The sequence below is a fragment of the Notolepis coatsorum genome (genome assembly GCF_963971535.1).
Source record: "Notolepis coatsorum genome assembly, chromosome: 9".
NCBI lineage: Eukaryota > Metazoa > Chordata > Actinopteri > Aulopiformes > Paralepididae > Notolepis > Notolepis coatsorum.
In genome coordinates this window covers 5,810,840-5,832,058 of record NC_140173.1, presented here as the reverse complement: position 1 = coordinate 5,832,058, position 21,219 = coordinate 5,810,840, and positions in this window count along the sequence as shown.

Sequence of the window (21,219 nt, the reverse complement as noted above, 5' to 3'; positions counted from 1 at the left end):
TGGTGAGGCTGCCATTCTGGCGCTGTTGTTATAATGCCAGTGGCCAAGCACACATGTCATACTGGGAGTTGTGTGGCTCTCGCCCTCAGTGCTGCATGGACAGCTACAGTAGCAGTGCTGCCTTGATCTCCCTGAAGCACTGCTAGCTGTCCATCCAGCCCTGACAGCTAGAGCCACACGGCTCCCACTCTGCAGAGTCTGTGTCAAAAAGTGCTGGAGAAGTGCCTCTGTGAAGTTTCATTTATTTCTCATTCCTCTCTCTGATGGCACACTCAAGGCAAGGATCGAGCAGGCTACCATGGTCAGTTTGGCCCACTCAGAAATTAATTACCGGATTTATAACAAAAAACCCTGACATCCACTATGAGACAGCATCCAGGGGGACCCTGATGGAAACAAGACAAACGTCTTTCTCAGGTCTGCATCCCCTTAACAATTGTATGTATTGAGCCGTACTGTATTGTACCCATTCTGCAATCTGTTAAATAAAGTTTTCATTCATTCATTCATTCATCCATATTCTATTTTCTTTTTACAACATTCAAAAGGTGTAACTTGATACTGAATATGTATTCCAATGGGTAATGATGGAAATTCATTCAAATATAATACTTGTCATTGACCAATCGTCAAAATATTCCAGAAGCCAGGTCCCTGGCCTGCTGTCAGCCTATGAGCATCGTTCCGTCCAAATCAACCATGTAGTTTGTGAGATTAGCTGCGGAAATGTTTTGGCCCCCAAGCAAAACCTTGATATACTTGGCTGTGGAAACCCAGCACCATAAATGGGTCGTAGATGCAGCTTGAGGTTTCAGACAGAAAGTATATATTTTGGTTGAGACATTGCAAATATGCTCTTGGAGCTGGGCTTCAGATAACTGAAATGACTGTACAGCTGCTCAAGAGGACCCATGAATTATATATATATATATATATATATATGTATATATATATATATATATATATATATATATATATATATATATATATATATATATATATATATATATATATATATATATATATATATTGTAACTGAGGGGTACAATTCCCTGACTGTATTGAGAGTATGGTATTATTAAAGGAGGACCCATGAATTTTATATATATATATATATATATATATATATATTGTAACTGAGGGGTACAATTCCCTGACTGTATTGAGAGTATGGTATTATTAAACCACTACTTAGTTATGTACTTTAATTACTGGCCATACAGTACATGAATATATCTGGTGAACACCCACACAAGAATACGGCAATGACACATAAAGTTCTAGTTAGAGGGATTTATTATTAGTAGAGCAGCAACGGTAGGTTACAGATTGAGAATTATACTTGCGCTTGTAAGGCGAAGAACACTTAAAGTAGGTCAAGAGCGTAAGTCCATGAGAATAGTAAGATGGGTATAACTGACGCCATCTGTAGCATAGCAATTACATAAGGCACACTAGTAGTCAGCTGGAGACACTGGGGGTTCCCTCCGGTTGTAAGCCGGCAGGGTAGAGGAATGTTCGGGTGCAAAGTCTGGGTCAACTCGGAATAACGAGGCTCCAGATACAGGAGCCAGTGCAGTACTCCCTTGGTCCGCAGACAAAGCAACAGCTATAATCCAGTATGCCCGACAGCATGGATGAAAGCTAGCCAGCCTCTGGTCCTAGAGGCGGGCTCGAGGGTGCTCCTCACAGGGGTAGATCCCACACGACAGTGGGGTAGACGGTTCTCTGCTCCAGCAGCCACGGTACCAAAGCAATATAATCCAGCCAGAAAAGGCTCTGCATTCGCCGGTGTAGGTTCTCCAGTGTACATATCCAACGGTTCTCGTCTAGGACTCCTCGGGTGGTGGCACGAGTTTAGGCCGCCCAGCCTGGATAAGTGCACTAGCTATAGGTACGACGAACCGGTGGTAATGCTGGTCAATGAAGAACGGTAGCCGCACGATACACTATAAATGATAGACTATTACTTCACATTAGAATAAGTCGAACTCGACGATACGGCGTTAAACTCTGACACTTTAGCTATATATTCGCACGCGGTTCTCAAGGCTCTATTCAGGGGCAAAGAGGCCCACTTCACGGCACGTTGTCTCTTGGTGAAGGCTTCAACTTTTGGGATAAGACTACTGCTGTATCCACCTGCGACGTATTTATACGTAAGGTAAATAATCTAGTGCCAACCTCAGTTCTGTCTCGTATTACTGCGCAAACCTGGACATGTTGAGACATGCCTTGGCGTTGCCTTTGAACTTGCCATTGGGGGTATGGCCGTTGGCGCCTAGGGGTCGCTGTCCAATAGGAGAACGAATATTATGGTCTGGTTTGTACCTAGGTAAAGGGATATTCCGTGTTTATATACAAAGAATATACAAGGGATATCAAACGATATACAAATATTATACAAGGGATCTCAAGCAATAAATATATATATTCGGTTTAATCTGACCCTTTGTAACAGCCGCCTCCTAATTAGTCCGCACCTAATTAGATAAGCAGAGACAGATTAACCGTCTTGTCAACTACTCAATGTCTGTTGTGGGGAGTAGGGCAATTCACAAAGTCAGTGGGTCATGGTCGTCATCAAGGGAGTCAGGGAGCCTTGGCAACTCTATCAGCCTCGCCACGGGTTTCAAGTTTCAAGTTCAAGTTTCTTTAATAGTTGTCATACAGAAGTACAGAATACTTTTGTACAAAATGCTTCTTACTGTTGCGCTCCAGAGACTGTGCATGACAAGGTAAGTATGAAATAAAAACATAGTAAAAATTAGAAGTAAAAAAAGAGGTCACAGTGTTCAGTTTAGACATATGTACAATGTTCGTAGACGTAGTTACCATACAATATACAATACTGTGCAGTGTACTAATATACAATACTATATAGTGCAAGGCATAAATGGACGAGGTGCAGTTTAGGTACAATTCACAGTAGGTGTACGAGTTGTAGTGCAAATCCTTTATCAATAAATATAAAGTGTAAGTGTGTTTGTGTGATCTAAAGTGTGGAGAGTGGGTGCTGCAGTGTGTTGTTTGTTTGAGTGAGTGTGTGCGTGTGGGTGTGTGTGCTGTGTGCATTTGATGGTTGTTGCATAGTGATTATTGTTCGTTTAGCGATTATTGTTCGTTTAGCAGCCTGATGGCCTGGGGATAGAAGCTCCTTCTGAGTCTTTCTGTGCTCGCCATAAGACTCCGGTATCGCTTGCCTGACGGCAGCAGTTCAAAGAGGCAGTTGTTCGGGTGGCTCGAGTCCTTAATAATTCTCTTAGCCTTCCCCTTGCACCGCTTGTTGTAAATGTTCTGGAGGGTGGGAAGCCCCCCTCTAATTGTGCGTTCGGCTGAACGTGTCACTCTTTGTAGTCTGCTACGGTCTTGTGCAGTGCTATTCCCAAACCAGGAGGTGATGTTGCCGGTCAGGATGCTCTCTATTGTACATGAGTAGAAGTTCCTAAGGATCTTCTGACTGACTTGGAACTTCCTTAGGCGCCTGAGGAAGTAGAGGCGTTGTCGTGCCTTCTTCACAACACTGTCAATGTGTGTGGTCCATGTCAAGTCCTCGGATATGTGGGCTCCGAGGTACTTGAAACTGTTCACTCTCTCAACTGGTGCCCCGTCGATGCTGAGGGGGCTGTAGTCCTTGACCCCCGACCTCCTGAAGTCCACAATCATCTCTTTTGTTTTGCTGACGTTCAGGGAGAGGCAGTTCTCCTGACACCACTGTGACAGGTTCTCTACCTCTTCCAGGTAGGCCCTTTCGTCGTTGGCAGAGATCAGGCCCACCACTACTGTGTCATCAGCAAATTTGATGATGGTGTTGTTGTTCCGCTGTGCTACGCAGTCATGTGTGTACAGGGAGTAGAGGAGGGGGCTCAGAACACAGCCCTGGGGGGCCCCTATGTTGAGCGTGATGGATGAGGAGGTGCAGTTGCCGGCTCTTACCACCTGGGGTCTGCCCGTCAGGAAGTCCAGGACCCACTGGCACAGGTCATAGTTCAAGCCCAGGTCCCTGAGCTTGGCTATGAGTTTGGAGGGGACTATGGTATTGAATGCTGAGCTGTAGTCGATGAACAGCATTCTCACATAGTTCCCCTGCCTCTTGTCCAGATGTGATGCTGCTGTGTGCAGCACATGGGCTATGGCGTCCTCCGTGGACCTGTTGGGGCGATATGCAAATTGCAGAGGGTCCAGGTTGATGGGGAGGGAGGAACAGATGTAGCCCTTCACTAGCTTCTCAAAGCACTTCATGGCTATGGAGGTGAGGGCTACAGGGCGGTAGTCGTTGAGGCAAGCGGGCGTAGATTTTTTGGGTACAGGGATGATGGTGGACTTCTTCAGACAGGTGGGGATGACGGCCTGTTCCAAGGACAGGTTGAAGATGTCAGTGAATACCGGGGCCAGTTGGTCGGCACAGACTTTTAGGACGCGGCCGGGGATGCCGTCCGGTCCTGCTGCCTTCCTGATATCCACTTTTTTAAAGATCCGTCTCACCTCATGCTCTGTTACCCTGAACACTGAGTCTCCATCAGCAGACCCCCCCCCCCCCATTGCCGTGGTTTGTAGGCTGGTGTTGTTATTCACAGCCTCAAACCTCGCATAGAAGGAGTTGAGATCATTTGCTAAGGAGATGTCACTGTTCAGTTTGAGGGGGGTTCCTTTGTAGTCTGTCATTGTTCTGAGGCCCTGCCACATGCCTCTAGAGTCAGCCTGTTCAAACTGAAGTTCAACTTTATCCCTGTAACGCCGTTTTGCCTCTATTACTGCTCTCCTGACGTTGTATCTTGCCATCTTGTGTTCTTCCATGTTGCCTGTCACCAGCCCGGTGTTGTATGCTGATGTGCGCACTTTCAGAGCCTCACGGACGGATTTGTCTACCCAGGGCTTTTGATTTGGGTAGATATTAATTTTGGTGGAGGGGATTATTACTTCTACCTGAGTACAGACATAGTCAATCACCGTTTCGGTGTATTCGTTAATATTGGCTGTGTTATCACGGAATACACTCCATTCTGTGCTTCCCAGCACTGCTTGGAGTGACTCCACTGACGTCACGGCCCAACGCTTAACCTCTCGCGAGACCACCGGCGTTCGCTTGAGACTCTGTCTGTACTTTGGCAAAAGAAAGATGGCGGCGTGATCGCTTTTACCGAATGGACTAAGAGCCTGTGACTTGTACCCATTCTTAAATTGCGAGTATACATGGTCTAATATGTTCTCGCCTCTGGTGGGACAGGTCACATGCTGATAGAAATTCGGCAGCACCTTTTTAAGACGCGCGCTGTTGAAATCCCCCAAGACCAAAATGGCAGCGTCAACATTAGCTGCCTGGAGTTTGTTTACCTCGTCGTGAAGTTTTGAAAGTGCGACCCCAGTGTTCGCGTGTGGTGGAATGTACACTCCGATGAGGATGATGAACGTTAACTCTCTTGGGAGGAAGAAGGGTCGACATTTTATCGTGATAAACTCCAGGTCTGGGGAGCAGTGGTTAGACAGTTCCTTTGTGTTGCCTAAATCGCACCACTCCTTGTTTATCATGAAGGCAATGCCGCCTCCTCTCGTCTTTAGTGACTCTTCTGCCGTCCGGTCTTTGCGGAGAACGAAGAAATGGTCTGCCGGTTCTATTGCGTGATTCGGGACATCTGGACTCAGCCAAGTTTCTGTGAAACAGAGGACGTTACAATCCCGAATGTCCCTCTGGAATTGGATCCTTGCTCTGATGTCGTCCAATTTGTTTCCTATCGATTGCACATTGGCCAACAATATGCTGGGCAATGTGGTTCTGTGTCGTTTGGACCTCAGTCTGTTCCGGACCCCGGCTCTCTTTCCTCGTCTTCGCGGCGGCTTCTTGGCGTCTTGGCCATGGCCGGCATAACAAAGGATCTCGGCGGGCCATTTCTGCTGTTCAGCGATCCGATCCAGAGAGCAATCCAAACGGTAAGTTTTTCTTAATCCAATGTCAATGATTGACTGACGGTCATACACATATAATGCACCAACAGTTGGTGCAAATAAAACTCCTAATACTATAAAAATTAACAAAATAAAGCACAGTCTCGTCGGAGCGATCAGAAAGGCAGCCATCAGAGCAGCGCCAGTGTACGGGTCGGTGTATGTCCGTCCCTGGACAAGAACTTCTGCCGCTCTGACATTTCCGTCGGCACCAGTGATCACTTTGCTTACGCGGCCGGCCGGCCACATAGCTCGGGGTAGTGACTGGTCTACGATCATGACGACTGTGCCCTCCGTCAAGTTGTCTCTATCTTTTACCCATTTCTGGCGGGTTTGTAGAGACGGTAGGTAGTGGAGGAGGAAACTGTTACAAAACTTGTCAGCCAATACTTGACTGTACCTCCACATTCTTCGGCCGTTCGCTTCCTCAGGTCTGTACACCGTCTGTGGGAGCGCGGGGTCCAGCCGCCCCATCAAGAGAGTGTTGGGGGTGACTGGGTCGACATCTGCTACATCACTTGAGACGTAACCGAGGGGCTTTGAGTTCAATACTCCCTCGATCTCTGTGAGGACTGTCGTGAGGACTTCTTCAGCCACGGTCTGGGCCCCAAGCACGGCGTACAGGGCTGTCTTTATTGAACGTACTTCTCGTTCCCAGGTTCCCCCGAAGTGAGGGGCGTTCGGGGGGTTAAACTGGAAGTCAATCTGAGAGGGAGCGAGGTGGGTCTTAAGTTCTGGGCCCATAGCTTGGAAGCTCTCTCTCAGCTCTCTTTCTCCACCTTTGAAGTTTGTCCCGTGATCAGACAATAATATAGACGGTTTTCCTTTTCGCGCTGTGAATCTCCGGAAGGCCATAAGGAATGAGTCCGTACTCATGGTCGGAAGGAGTTCTATGTGCATTGCTCGGGTGGTCATGCATTTGAATACAATGCCCCACCTCTTCTCCGTCCCTCTTCCTTTCTTCATGTACAGCGGGCCGAAGCAGTCCATGCCGGTGGAGTGAAAGGGCTTGTCGCAAAGTCGGAGGCGACAGGGAGGCAGGTCAGCCATCCTGGGTATACTGGGCTGTGCTCGCCACTTGCGACAGTCTAGACAGGTCCGCTGGAAGCGTCGTACTGCTTCTCTTCCTTGCAGTATCCAATAGCGACGTCGGATCACAGCGAAGACTCGCTCTGCCCCAGCGTGGTGCACATCCTCGTCGTATTTCTTTATGATGAGCTCGGTGACCTTGTGTCGGCTGTTGAGAACTATAGGGAACTTGACGTCATCCGTTAAGTCCGGGGCTCGTCTCAGACGACCACCCACTCTGATGAGGTCATGGGCGTCGCGCTCAGGAGCCAGGTGGAGCAGTCTGCTGTCTGACGGGACTGGCTTTGATCCCTGCAGACAGTCTAGCTCGTCGGGGAACGAGTCTCTTTGGGCTCGCTGTAGCAGAAGGAGTTCTGCTTCTTCGTAATTAGCTGCATTAATGTCAGTAGTGGAGGGAACCTCAGGGTGGTGCCAAAGGAATGTCTTTAACTGCGCACTCTCAAGGGTGGGGCAGTCGTCTATGTTAGGGTCAGTGGGGACTGGTGTGTGCGTCAACCCACAGAACATAGATTTCTTCATCTCTGCCTCCTCTTGACTAGCCTCCCGTGGGGTGGGGTTAGGCCACTCTTCTTCCGGGAGCTTGAGGAACTCGGGACCGTCACTGTAGATATTGTGATGTGTGAGGTCATCTAGGGAGATCCCCCGTGTGATGACATCTGCTGGGTTCTGTTTTGTGTCCACGTACCTCCAGCATGCTGATTCTGTTAAGTCTTGGATCTCTGTGATTCTGACTCCCACGAAGACCTTGTATCTACACAAATCGGACTGGATCCATGTGAGTACGGTCATGGAGTCTGACCACAGGATTGTTCTTTGCACCGGGATGGTGAGTTCACGTTGGATTAACGTGGCGAGTTGCGCGCCTACTAGAGCTGCGCAGAGCTCTAGACGCGGGATCGATTGTTGCTTGCAGGGGGCTATCCTTGAGCGAGCCAGGATGAAGGCGGTGTGTATTTCTCCTCCCTCCTCTCGGGCCCGCAAGTAAGCCACCGAGCCGTAGGCTACTTCTGAGGCGTCGCTGAAGACGTGCAGGTCCATCTGGCACGTCTCCAGCCGCACTGTGGGTGGGAAATAGCTGCGGCGTATGTTCACATTTGGGAGCGAGTTGAGTTCCTTTTCCCACTCTCTCCATGTGGAAGCAAGGTGGTCGGGTATGGGGTCGTCCCAGCCCTGTTCCTTGTCCCACAGCTCTCGTACAATCATTTTTGCCCTGGTGGTGTAAGGTAGGATACATCCCAACGGGTCATATTGTCTGGCGAGTGTTCTGTATACACTCCGTCTGGTGGTCGGTAGTGAAATCGACCTTCCCTGCTCCTTGGTCAGGGGTGTGTGTCTGTAATGGAGCGAGTCTGTTTTGAAGCGCCAGACTAGTCCTAATGTCATTTCTTGGGCTTCACCTGGGATGGTCGCCATCCAGGTCTCGCTGCTTGCTGCCTTGTTCTCTGGGGAGAGGCTGCGAAGTACTTGAGGGTCGCTGCTGGCCCACTGCCGGAGATCAAAGCCGCCTTTGATCAGGGAGGCGCAGAGCTTGAGTAGGAGGGCTTCGGCTTCTTCTGGCGTCGAGACGCTTTGCAGACAGTTGTCCACGTAGAAACTCCTCTCTACACTTTGTCGGACCTCCTCGTCAGCTGCTGGGTCCTCTGCGACATGTTTTTGCAGTGCGAACATAGCACAGCATGGGCTGCATGTGGTTCCGAAAGGGAGGACCTCCCATTGGTAGATGGATGGTTGCTCATCCCCGATCCTCTCTCTCCGATGAGGATGATGGACGTTAACTCTCTTGGGAGGAAGAAGGGTCGACATTTTATCGTGATAAACTCCAGGTCTGGGGAGCAGTGGTTAGACAGTTCCTTTGTGTTGCCTAAATCGCACCACTCCTTGTTTATCATGAAGGCAATGCCGCCTCCTCTCGTCTTTAGTGACTCTTCTGCCGTCCGGTCTTTGCGGAGAACGAAGAAATGGTCTGCCGGTTCTATTGCGTGATTCGGGACATCTGGACTCAGCCAAGTTTCTGTGAAACAGAGGACGTTACAATCCCGAATGTCCCTCTGGAATTGGATCCTTGCTCTGATGTCGTCCAATTTGTTTCCTATCGATTGCACATTGGCCAACAATATGCTGGGCAATGTGGTTCTGTGTCGTTTGGACCTCAGTCTGTTCCGGACCCCGGCTCTCTTTCCTCGTCTTCGCGGCGGCTTCTTGGCGTCTTGGCCATGGCCGGCATAACAAAGGATCTCGGCGGGCCATTTCTGCTGTTCAGCGATCCGATCCAGAGAGCAATCCAAACGGTAAGTTTTTCTTAATCCAATGTCAATGATTGACTGACGGTCATACACATATAATGCACCAACAGTTGGTGCAAATAAAACTCCTAATACTATAAAAATTAACAAAATAAAGCACAGTCTCGTCGGAGCGATCAGAAAGGCAGCCATCAGAGCAGCGCCAGTGTACGGGTCGGTGTATGTCCGTCCCTGGACAAGAACTTCTGCCGCTCTGACATTTCCGTCGGCACCAGTGATCACTTTGCTTACGCGGCCGGCCGGCCACATAGCTCGGGGTAGTGACTGGTCTACGATCATGACGACTGTGCCCTCCGTCAAGTTGTCTCTATCTTTTACCCATTTCTGGCGGGTTTGTAGAGACGGTAGGTAGTGGAGGAGGAAACTGTTACAAAACTTGTCAGCCAATACTTGACTGTACCTCCACATTCTTCGGCCGTTCGCTTCCTCAGGTCTGTACACCGTCTGTGGGAGCGCGGGGTCCAGCCGCCCCATCAAGAGAGTGTTGGGGGTGACTGGGTCGACATCTGCTACATCACTTGAGACGTAACCGAGGGGCTTTGAGTTCAATACTCCCTCGATCTCTGTGAGGACTGTCGTGAGGACTTCTTCAGCCACGGTCTGGGCCCCAAGCACGGCGTACAGGGCTGTCTTTATTGAACGTACTTCTCGTTCCCAGGTTCCCCCGAAGTGAGGGGCGTTCGGGGGGTTAAACTGGAAGTCAATCTGAGAGGGAGCGAGGTGGGTCTTAAGTTCTGGGCCCATAGCTTGGAAGCTCTCTCTCAGCTCTCTTTCTCCACCTTTGAAGTTTGTCCCGTGATCAGACAATAATATAGACGGTTTTCCATTTCGCGCTGTGAATCTCCGGAAGGCCATAAGGAATGAGTCCGTACTCATGGTCGGAAGGAGTTCTATGTGCATTGCTCGGGTGGTCATGCATTTGAATACAATGCCCCACCTCTTCTCCGTCCCTCTTCCTTTCTTCATGTACAGCGGGCCGAAGCAGTCCATGCCGGTGGAGTGAAAGGGCTTGTCGCCAAGTCGGAGGCGACAGGGAGGCAGGTCAGCCATCCTGGGTATACTGGGCTGTGCTCGCCACTTGCGACAGTCTAGACAGGTCCGCTGGAAGCGTCGTACTGCTTCTCTTCCTTGCAGTATCCAATAGCGACGTCGGATCTCAGCGAAGACTCGCTCTGCCCCAGCGTGGTGCACATCCTCGTCGTATTTCTTTATGATGAGCTCGGTGACCTTGTGTCGGCTGTTGAGAACTATAGGGAACTTGACGTCATCCGTTAAGTCCGGGGCTCGTCTCAGACGACCACCCACTCTGATGAGGTCATGGGCGTCGCGCTCAGGAGCCAGGTGGAGCAGTCTGCTGTCTGACGGGACTGGCTTTGATCCCTGCAGACAGTCTAGCTCGTCGGGGAACGAGTCTCTTTGGGCTCGCTGTAGCAGAAGGAGTTCTGCTTCTTCGTAATTAGCTGCATTAATGTCAGTAGTGGAGGGAACCTCAGGGTGGTGCCAAAGGAATGTCTTTAACTGCGCACTCTCAAGGGTGGGGCAGTCGTCTATGTTAGGGTCGGTGGGGACTGGTGTGTGCGTCAACCCACAGAACATAGATTTCTTCATCTCTGCCTCCTCTTGACTAGCCTCCTGTGGGGTGGGGTTAGGCCACTCTTCTTCCGGGAGCTTGAGGAACTCGGGACCGTCACTGTAGATATTGTGATGTGTGAGGTCATCTAGGGACATCCCCCGTGTGATGACATCTGCTGGGTTCTGTTTTGTGTCCACGTACCTCCAGCATGCTGATTCTGTTAAGTCTTGGATCTCTGTGATTCTGACTCCCACGAAGACCTTGTATCTACACAAATCGGACTGGATCCATGTGAGTACGGTCATGGAGTCTGACCACAGGATTGTTCTTTGCACCGGGATGGTGAGTTCACGTTGGATTAACGTGGCGAGTTGCGCGCCTACTAGAGCTGCGCAGAGCTCTAGACGCGGGATCGATTGTTGCTTGCGGGGGGCTATCCTTGAGCGAGCCAGGATGAAGGCGGTGTGTATTTCTCCTCCCTCCTCTCGGGCCCGCAAGTAAGCCACCGAGCCGTAGGCTACTTCTGAGGCGTCGCTGAAGACGTGCAGGTCCATCTGGCACATCTCCAGCCGCACTGTGGGTGGGAAATAGCTGCGGCGTATGTTCACATTTGGGAGCGAGTTGAGTTCCTTTTCCCACTCTCTCCATGTGGAAGCAAGGTGGTCGGGTATGGGGTCGTCCCAGCCCTGTTCCTTGTCCCACAGCTCTCGTACAATCATTTTTGCCCTGGTGGTGTAAGGTAGGATACATCCCAACGGGTCATATTGTCTGGCGAGTGTTCTGTATACACTCCGTCTGGTGGTCGGTAGTGAAATCGACCTTCCCTGCTCCTTGGTCAGGGGTGTGTGTCTGTAATGGAGCGAGTCTGTTTTGAAGCGCCAGACTAGTCCTAATGTCATTTCTTGGGCTTCACCTGGGATGGTCGCCATCCAGGTCTCGCTGCTTGCTGCCTTGTTCTCTGGGGAGAGGCTGCGAAGTACTTGAGGGTCGCTGCTGGCCCACTGCCGGAGATCAAAGCCGCCTTTGATCAGGGAGGCGCAGAGCTTGAGTAGGAGGGCTTCGGCTTCTTCTGGCGTCGAGACGCTTTGCAGACAGTTGTCCACGTAGAAACTCCTCTCTACACTTTGTCGGACCTCCTCGTCAGCTGCTGGGTCCTCTGCGACATGTTTTTGCAGTGCGAACATAGCACAGCATGGGCTGCATGTGGTTCCGAAAGGGAGGACCTCCCATTGGTAGATGGATGGTTGCTCATCCCCGATCCTCTCTCTCCATAAGAACCGCAGCAGGGGCTTGTCCTCTCCCACTAGTCGCACCTGCAGGAACATCCCTTTGATGTCGCCGCTGATGGCCACCTTGTCTTGGCGGAAACGTAGCAACACGCCTAGTAGAGAGGGGCCGAGTGTTGGGCCGGGCAAGAGTTCTTTATTCAGATTCTGTAGTCCGATCTGGTAGCTGCAGTTGAACACAATACGATCCTTGCCGTTGTGGTGGACCTTGTGGTGGGGCACGTACCATGATTCGGTCGTCTGATCGGCCTCTTGAATGTCAATTTTCTTTATGTGTCCCGCTGTGATCAGCTTGTCGATCTCAGCACGGTACACAGTGGCTTGAGTGGGGTCTTTGGCTAGACGCCGCTCGGTGTTCAGTAGATATCGCTCTGTCGCTTCTCTTGAGGCGTGGAGGGTGGGCATACCCTCTCGCCTCAAGAGTGGAGTTGCGTATCTCATCACTCCGTTGACCTCGACTCTCTTTGTCTTCTGCTTGAGGAGGGTTATGGCATAAGTGTCTTCCTTTGAACGAACGAGTTTCTTTTCATTCTTAAAGGGCATTGTGTCTAATGTCCATAGCCTCTCGACGTGCTGTAAGAGGGTGGTGTCTTCTTCTGTTATTCTGGAGTGGAGGCAGCGAGTGGCTGCTGGTCGGTTGGGAGACCTGGAGAGGGGGCCTTGTAGTGTCCATCCTAGGCGGGTCTCGACTGCTGCTGGACAGCCTCTGGGCCCAATGTGGACCCGGTCCGTTGGGACGATGAGGTGTGCGTGGTCGGATCCTATGAGCAGGGTCGGGGTGGCGCCGTCGATGAGCGGTATAGGTAGTTGACGTAGGTGCACGTATTTTTCCATCAGCTTGGGGATGGGGTAGGTGTACTGTGACAGGCCTATGTCTTGGCTGGTGAAAGCGTTAGTAATCCTATACTGCCTCTCGGGCTGCCCGATTGCTGCGATAGTGAAGGAGACGTTTTCACCCTTTATGGTCTTCAGGTCTCTTCTTATAGTACGAATTGTCATTGTTTCTTCGCTCCCCCGCAGACCCAGCCGGGCTGCAGCAGATGCGAGGAGGAGAGTCTTTTCTGACCCATCGTCAAGGACGGCGTAAGTGTCCATGACCTTGTCCTCGTAGCTTAATATCACTCGGACCACTTTCAAGAGCACTCGGGAGCTCCCGCTGCTGGCGGGGTCGATATACATGACGTTTACTCTCGAGCTACTTGGGGGTGCGAGTTTCTTCCTGTTGCTGTCATGCAAGACATCCAAGTGGGTGCCGTCACACCTGCTGCATTTCTTCTTTAAGCGGCACTCGGCTGCCATATGGCTGCGTGCGCAGCGGAAACAGCGGCGGTTGGCTTTGATCCACTGACTCACTTCGTCAGCGGTCATCTTCTTGAACGTGTCACATTGAGACAGCCAATGTTCTTTCTCGCAGTACTGGCATACAATCTTCCACTTCTCTTTCGTCGAGGGGGTGTTGTGGTTCTTGTGCCGCGGTACTGATTCGGCTTGGTGCATAACGGTCACCGACCGGCGGTTATCATTAGATCTCCGAGGTCTATCTCTTGGGCTTGGTCCACTCCGCACGAACGTATCCAGTCGTAGGCTGCTGACTTCTCTCGCGAGGAAGTCGGCCAGGTCTAGGAGGGATGGCTCGGGACCGTCGGGATCACGGTGGTCTCTCTGCCGCCGAAAGCGCTCTTGGCGGGCTGGAGGGAGCTTCTCTAGTATTCGTTCTACATTAGAGTTAGCATATAGTTCATTTCTCCCTTTTTCCTTTTGGGACCCCAGCATCCCTACCAGGGATTGTACCTTGATAGAGAGGTCATCCAATGATCTATTGTCTGTGGCTGGGGGGAGACGGTCAATATTCCTTATTTCTTGTATCACGTAGTCCCATATGCGTCCATATCGCTGGTCGAGGGCTACTAGAGCCGCGGAGTATGGGGTGCTTGAGTTGGAATATGCCAGCGCTATATTATTTGCTCTGGGCACCTTGAGATGCTTGAGGAGGATAGCATATTTGTACGACTCATCAGGGACGTCGGACATCATAGTCTCTAAGCACATCCGTAATTCCGTGTACTGTGCTCTGTCCTCGTGCGTAAAGTCCAGGAACGTCGGTGTGCCAAGGTACGATGCCATGGATGGCTGGCACATCGGTGAGCATTGGGGGAGAGGCCTCCTGGGCGAGTCTCCCCGTACGTGTTGTCGTGTTGCTGGCTGTGCGTCAAACTCACCCTTGAGTTGAGTCGGGGGTTTGTAGCGCAGTGACTCGGGGGTGAAGTCTGGGCTGTACTGGACCTCCTGGTCCTGTGGAGTACGTTGCTGCTGGTGGGCTTGACCTTCCTCCTCTTCCTCTTCCTCTGCTAGGTCTTCTAGGTCTTGAAGTCTTCTATTCAGTCTCTCGGCGGCATAGGCCGGTTCTTCCCGGTTGCTGGGTCTCGTATGGACCGGTCGGGGAGGGGGTTCGGAGACGTAGATAGGATCCTTCTGTTGGCCGGGTTCCGGGTCACTTGGTCGGGTAGGGGAAGGTGCCCTAGACCCTTGTCGTGATGATGCCCTGGAGCTCCGTGCGGAGAGAGGGGGTGTCGCCCTGGCAATCAATTGTTCCATTATCTGCGCCTGTAGCCGGTCGCGCTCTGCTTCGCGCTGGATGTGGGCGATGTCGCGCTCTGCTTCGCGCTGGGCTTGGGCTGCGTCGCGCTGTGCATTGGCGGCGTCACGCTGTGCATTGCCGGCTGCGCGCTGTGCATCGGCGCGGTCTCTTTCAATGTTCTCTTCCGTCTGGAGGCGTCTGGTCTCCAGTCGTATGCGGTCGTCTTCACTCCTTTGCTGCGCCTGGAAGCGCTCACGCTGGGTTGCAGAGTGTTCGCGTTCACTAAGGGCTTGCGCTTGGAGTTGCGCGTGAAGGCGCTCTTGTTGGTCTGCAGATTGTTCGCGCTCACTCAGTTGTTGAGCCTACAGGCGTTCTCTTTCCATGGTAGAGTGTTCGCGCTCACTTAGTTGTTGCGCCCGGAGGCGCTCTTGTTCCATGGAAGAATGTTCGCGCTCACTAAGCGTCTGTGCTTGGAGTCGATCGCGTTCAGTGGAGGCTGCCAGGGTGGCGATGAATGCCTGCGCCAGCATCTGGTCCGCTTCGCTGGGGGAAGACACTGACGGAGGTGATCGGCTTCTGACAGTGCTCGTTGGAGATCTGTTCTCTTGGCGCGCCCCGAGGTCTATCTCCTGGGCGCGCTTCTCTTCTGGTAGTGTGTCGGGTTCTGTCCCTGGAGCGCTTTCTTTATCCTGGAGCTCTCCGGGGACCGTCCCATTGACGTTGTCTGGGGGTATAGTCATGTCATGTCCCCCCTGGTCCCCCCCGTGAGCTTGGTCAGTTACGTTAGAACCCACTAGGGTCTCTACTGGCAGGGTCGCCTGGTCGGTAGGATTTGACATGCTTTGACTATCCGCTTTATCCGCATTTAACGTCTGTATAAAGCTAGGTATTAGACTGACAGCGTATTCCTCTAGATAGGGAGGTGGCTGACGTCTGCGCTGCAGGCGTTCTAGCTTGGGAGAGCCGCTTGGGGAGTGTTCACCGCTGGCCATGGTTAATATCAATATTATATTAGATATTACACTGATATTCCTCCGGCTCGAAGGACCAATTGTAACTGAGGGGTACAATTCCCTGACTGTATTGAGAGTATGGTATTATTAAACCACTACTTAGTTATGTACTTTAATTACTGGCCATACAGTACATGAATATATCTGGTGAACACCCACACAAGAATACGGCAATGACACATAAAGTTCTAGTTAGAGGGATTTATTATTATTAGAGCAGCAACGGTAGGTTACAGATTGAGAATTATACTTGCGCTTGTAAGGCGAAGAACACTTAAAGTAGGTCAAGAGTGTAAGTCCATGAGAATAGTAAGATGGGTATAACTGACGCCACCTGTAGCATAGCAATTACATAAGGCACACTAGTAGTCAGCTGGAGACACTGGGGGGTTCCCTCCGGTTGTAAGCCGGCAGGGTAGAGGAATGTTCGGGTGCAAAGTCTGGGTCAACGCGGAATAACGAGGCTCCAGATACAGGAGCCAGTGCAGTACTCCCTTGGTCCGCAGACAAAGCAACAGCTATAATCCAGTATGCCCGACAGCATGGATGAAAGCTAGCCAGCCTCTGGTCCTAGAGGCGGGCTCGAGGGTGCTCCTCACAGGGGTAGATCCCACACGACAGTGGGGTAGACGGTTCTCTGCTCCAGCAGCCACGGTACCAAAGCAATATAATCCAGCCAGAAAAGGCTCTGCATTCGCCGGTGTAGGTTCTCCGGTGTACATATCCAATGGTTCTCGTCTAGGACTTTTCGGGTGGTGGCACGAGTTTAGGCCGCCCAGCCTGGATAAGTGCACTAGCTATAGCTACGACGAACCGGTGGTAATGCTGGTCAATGAAGAACGGTAGCCGCACGATACACTATAAATGATAGACTATTACTTCACATTAGAATAAGTCGAACTCGACGATACGGCGTTAAACTCTGACACTTTAGCTATATATTCGCACGCGGTTCTCAAGGCTCTATTCAGGGGCAAAGAGGCCCACTTCACGGCACGTTGTCTCGTGGTGAAGGCTTCAACTTTTGGGATAAGACTACTGCTGTATCCACCTGCAACGTATTTATACGTAAGGTGAATAATCTAGTGCCAACCTCAGTTCTGTCTCGTATTACTGCGCAAACCTGGACATGTTGAGACATGCCTTGGCGTTGCCTTTGAACTTGCCATTGGGGGTATGGCCGTTGGCGCCTAGGGGTCGCTGTCCAATAGGAGAACGAATATTATGGTCTGGTTTGTACCTAGGTAAAGGGATATTCCGTGTATATATACAAAGAATATACAAGGGATATCAAACGATATACAAATATTATACAAGGGATCTCAAGCAATAAATATATATATTCGGTTTAATCTGACCCTTTGTAACATATATATATATATATTGCCACCATTATTCATTTGAAGGAAAATTACATCTTACTGTTTGGATCTTGTTTTCATTTGTTCACTGTGACGTAAATAGTATTTTTCTTCAGCCGGGCCCAGGGGCTGCCTATATCAGTAACCACAAACAGAGAGTTATCATCACTAATGTCTCAGGAAGACAAATGTTTTAAGTTAAAGAGGAATTCCAAACTGGGCTTTACTACAGACCAAAATGATCTCACAGCCAGCTCTGTACTTGTCGTCAGGCCAGGGAAGTACTGCACAACTCGGAACTTGAGAACTAGAGACTCACATCACCATACCGACTCTCTTGTTTCTTTGCACTAGAGACTCATATCACTGGACTCTCACCACTGGACTATCTTGTGTTTGTACTTTGTATATTATTTAAGGCTGTCAAAGTTAACTCGGTATTAACACGTTATCGCCCGATTCTATTAACGCCACTATTTTTTTTAACTCACGATTTACTTTTAAGAAGACAAAAAAATGTATTTAATTGTTTTTTTACTAGACTTCACTAGACTTCACTGTATTATTGATGCTCTCATTGATACTATGTTTGTTTCTGAAGTGTGTGTGTGTGTGTGTGTGTGTGTGTGTGTGTGTGTGTGTGTGTGTGTGTGTGTGTGTGTGTGTGTGTGTGTGTGTGTGTGTGTGTGTGTGTGTGTGCGTGTGTGTGTGTGTGAGATATATAGAGAGAGGGGGGTGAGAGAGATGAGGAAGGGGCAAGAGAGAAAGAGAGCTGGGAGAGTGTGTGTGTGAGAGAGAGAGAGAGAGAGGGGGGGGGGGTGATTACTCAGCCCTTGTGTGGGTGAATGTAACAAGTTCCTAACGTTTTCTTTCCCCTATTATTTCATGCACACTTTATTCATTGTTTTAAATTATTATTTTCTTTTAAGTTATTTTGTGCATCACTGTTTTGAATTTGATGCAAATTTGCAATGCATGAGGGTCATCCTTTTGTGTTAAATGGCTGCATAAATCAAGCATTTGTTGACTCTCATGTTGATAAGAGTATTAAAACTTGGAACTTGAAAAATATCTGTTTAAGGGCGGCTGATTGGTGCAGTGGGCAAGGTACTCGCCTCTAACGCCGGAGACGCTGGGTTCGAGCCCAGCTCTCGGCGTTGCTACCGGCTAGCCGGTCGTTCATACTAACACAATTGGCAAGTGTTAGAGGGTGGGAAAGCCGGTGGGTGGGGATTTGACGTTGTGGACAGCGACTCCTACAGGTCGGTTTGGTGACGCCGGTGCGACGGAAGCAGGAAATGACACGGGCAGCGTGAGCCTCCCACGTGTTACTCCTCGCCACTGAGAGTTCGAGCTGCTGTGGTGAAAAGATGCGACAGGCTGCCTCCTCGTGTACCGGAGGGGACATGTGATGCAAGGCTTCTGTCCTCACTACAACCGACCTGTGGGAGGCATAGTCTAGCACCGTTCAAGACAGGGTAGGGAAGAATTGGATATACGAAATTGGGATGGGAGAAAAATAGAAAATGGGGAGAAAAAGTGGATAAAAAAAAATATCTGTTTAAGGTAGAAAAAAATGTTTGATTAATTTGCGATTAATCGCGAGTTAACTATGGACAATCATGCGATTAATCACGATTAAATATTTTAATCGATTGACAGCACTAATATTATTATATTGTATTTGTATCTATACCTTAAGTTTATCTATAGTGTATAATAAAGGATAAAGGATTATCTTATCTTATCTTACATGCCTCAGCGTCCGGCTTTACAAAGGACCACATGATGAAACACAATGACTAATATTAAAAACACAAATATTCAAGAATGCTTCCATGGAGGTTGGTGTGGATAGAGTGTGTTGACTTCTGCCACAACACTTGGGTGCCGCTGCATGTCTGATGAGGGAGCCACAGGCGCTGCTCTGGGAAAATGTGATGAAACAATCAATAAATTAATACAACGTTTTGTTGGAACGTTAAAGTTCTTACGTATGAACTCACTTCAGACACTCATGGAAATGCCTCTCAGCCAATATTTCTGTTGTATAGAAGGTAAACATACACTATGTGTGTGTTTCTTTTTCTCACATCACCTTCCTATACTGCCGCGGCGTATAAGTCACAAATTCTGAACCTCTCTCTCTCTCTCTCTCACACTCACCCACTCATGGTAAAATTATTCAGAAGGTTTCTTTTTTTTCTTTCAGAATCATAGGCACAAGCAATGAAGTGTAACACAGAACATTTCCAATGACTTAACTGCCAAGCCTGGAATACATTATGGATTTTAACAAGCCATGTTGTACATTTCCCTCAGTAAGACATTTCTTTTGGGGTTTGTTTTCTCAAAGGTGTTCATCAAACAGAAAGAAATTGAAGTGACAAGAAACCATAGGTGATCTGCTAGAGGCATGTGGGTTCCTCAGCAAAGACATTAGCATATCTCGCAAATGTTCCTGCACTTACAGACTCCATTTCCACAGCAACGCTGTTGACAAGTGTTAAAGAGGGACAGAGAGAGACTTCCGGTATAGGATGTGGTAGACGTGTTTCTCCACGCTGCAACTCCCCAACTTTACAAACCTACGCTAAAAAGCCTCATTGATACTTTATTATTTTTTTTTTTTTTTACTTTCTTTCTTCGGATATTTTGCTACTAATAAATTTTTGGCTGTGACAGGCATAATGGCATCGAAATGGCCAAAGAACAAGGACACTAGGGACGCGGATCTACCATTCACAAACGACGAGCCGACGGATTTGATGAGCATTGCCATACTAATTCAGAACCTCACGCTCGAATTCAGAGTCTCCGCCGCCTCGGCCGACTCCAAACTAGATAACCTCCAGTTATCCGTGGCTGACCATGCCAAGCGTCTGACATCCTTGGAGGATGGACTTAATACATGATATGATGGTGAGCTTAGAGGCTAGGTGTTTGACTCTGGAGGAGAGCAACTCCAAACTGAAGAACAAGCTTATCGATGTTGAGTCGCGTGGCCGTCGGTCAAACATACGCATAATAGGGCTAGACGAGTCTATCCAAAGCGATGATTTTTTTGCCGAGGTGCTGGTGGAAATTCTGGGCAAGGAAGTGCTTGCTACACCACCCGAACTTGATCGCTGCCACAGGGCGCTGACGGCCAGACCAGCCCCTGGCTCCAGGCCCCGGGCGGTGATCGCCTGCCTACACCGCTTCAGAACCAAGGAGATTATTATTCGGGAGGCTCGGAAGAGGAGAGGTTAGCTGACCGACAGGGGGAAACCTGTGCTAATCTTCGAGGACTACTGCCCCGAAGTGTTGGAACAACGCTCCCGCTACCGAGATGTTATGGGATCCCTCTACCAGCAGGGATATAAACCATCCTTATGGTACCCAGCGAGACTCTTCATCAAAGACAAAGACGGCGCAAAAAGACATCTTGCTTCACCTAAGGAAGCTACAGACTTTCTGAAGAAACAACACACATCGACTCCAGCAGAGTGAAACTTTGGGTAACACACCGAGCACCACGACTTTATAGTTATATCTCCGTGCTTTCACCCTTAGACGGCTAAAGTTGGGACATATGTCGCCGGGGAGCCTCTTCTCTCATTTACTTTTTTTTTTTTGCTCGTTTTGTTTACAACGTTATATGGATAATTGTATTTGCTATTTGCCGTGGTACTAGCGCTATGCTCTCCGTTCCAAGTAAATTGTACATTTGTATTTACTCTGAGCTATGCTTATCGATATTATTTATATTTTGTATTGCTTTTGTGCATGACACGGTTTATCCTACCCATGTCTACTTTGGGTAACACACTAAACATCACGACTGTCTGTCTATCTCCGTGCTTAGATGGGTGATGTTGGGACATTGTGTGTCGCTCGGGAACATCGCCCCGTATTATTATTTTTGTTTTGTTTTGTTTATTTATAATAGTTTCCACTGCAAATCGTGCATTTTGTTTACTCTAAGCTATGCTTATCGATATGATTTCTATTTTGTATTGCTCCTGTGGGTGACGCGGATTTATCGTCTTGTTTATCATGGAGGTATATATATATATATGATATTTATGACC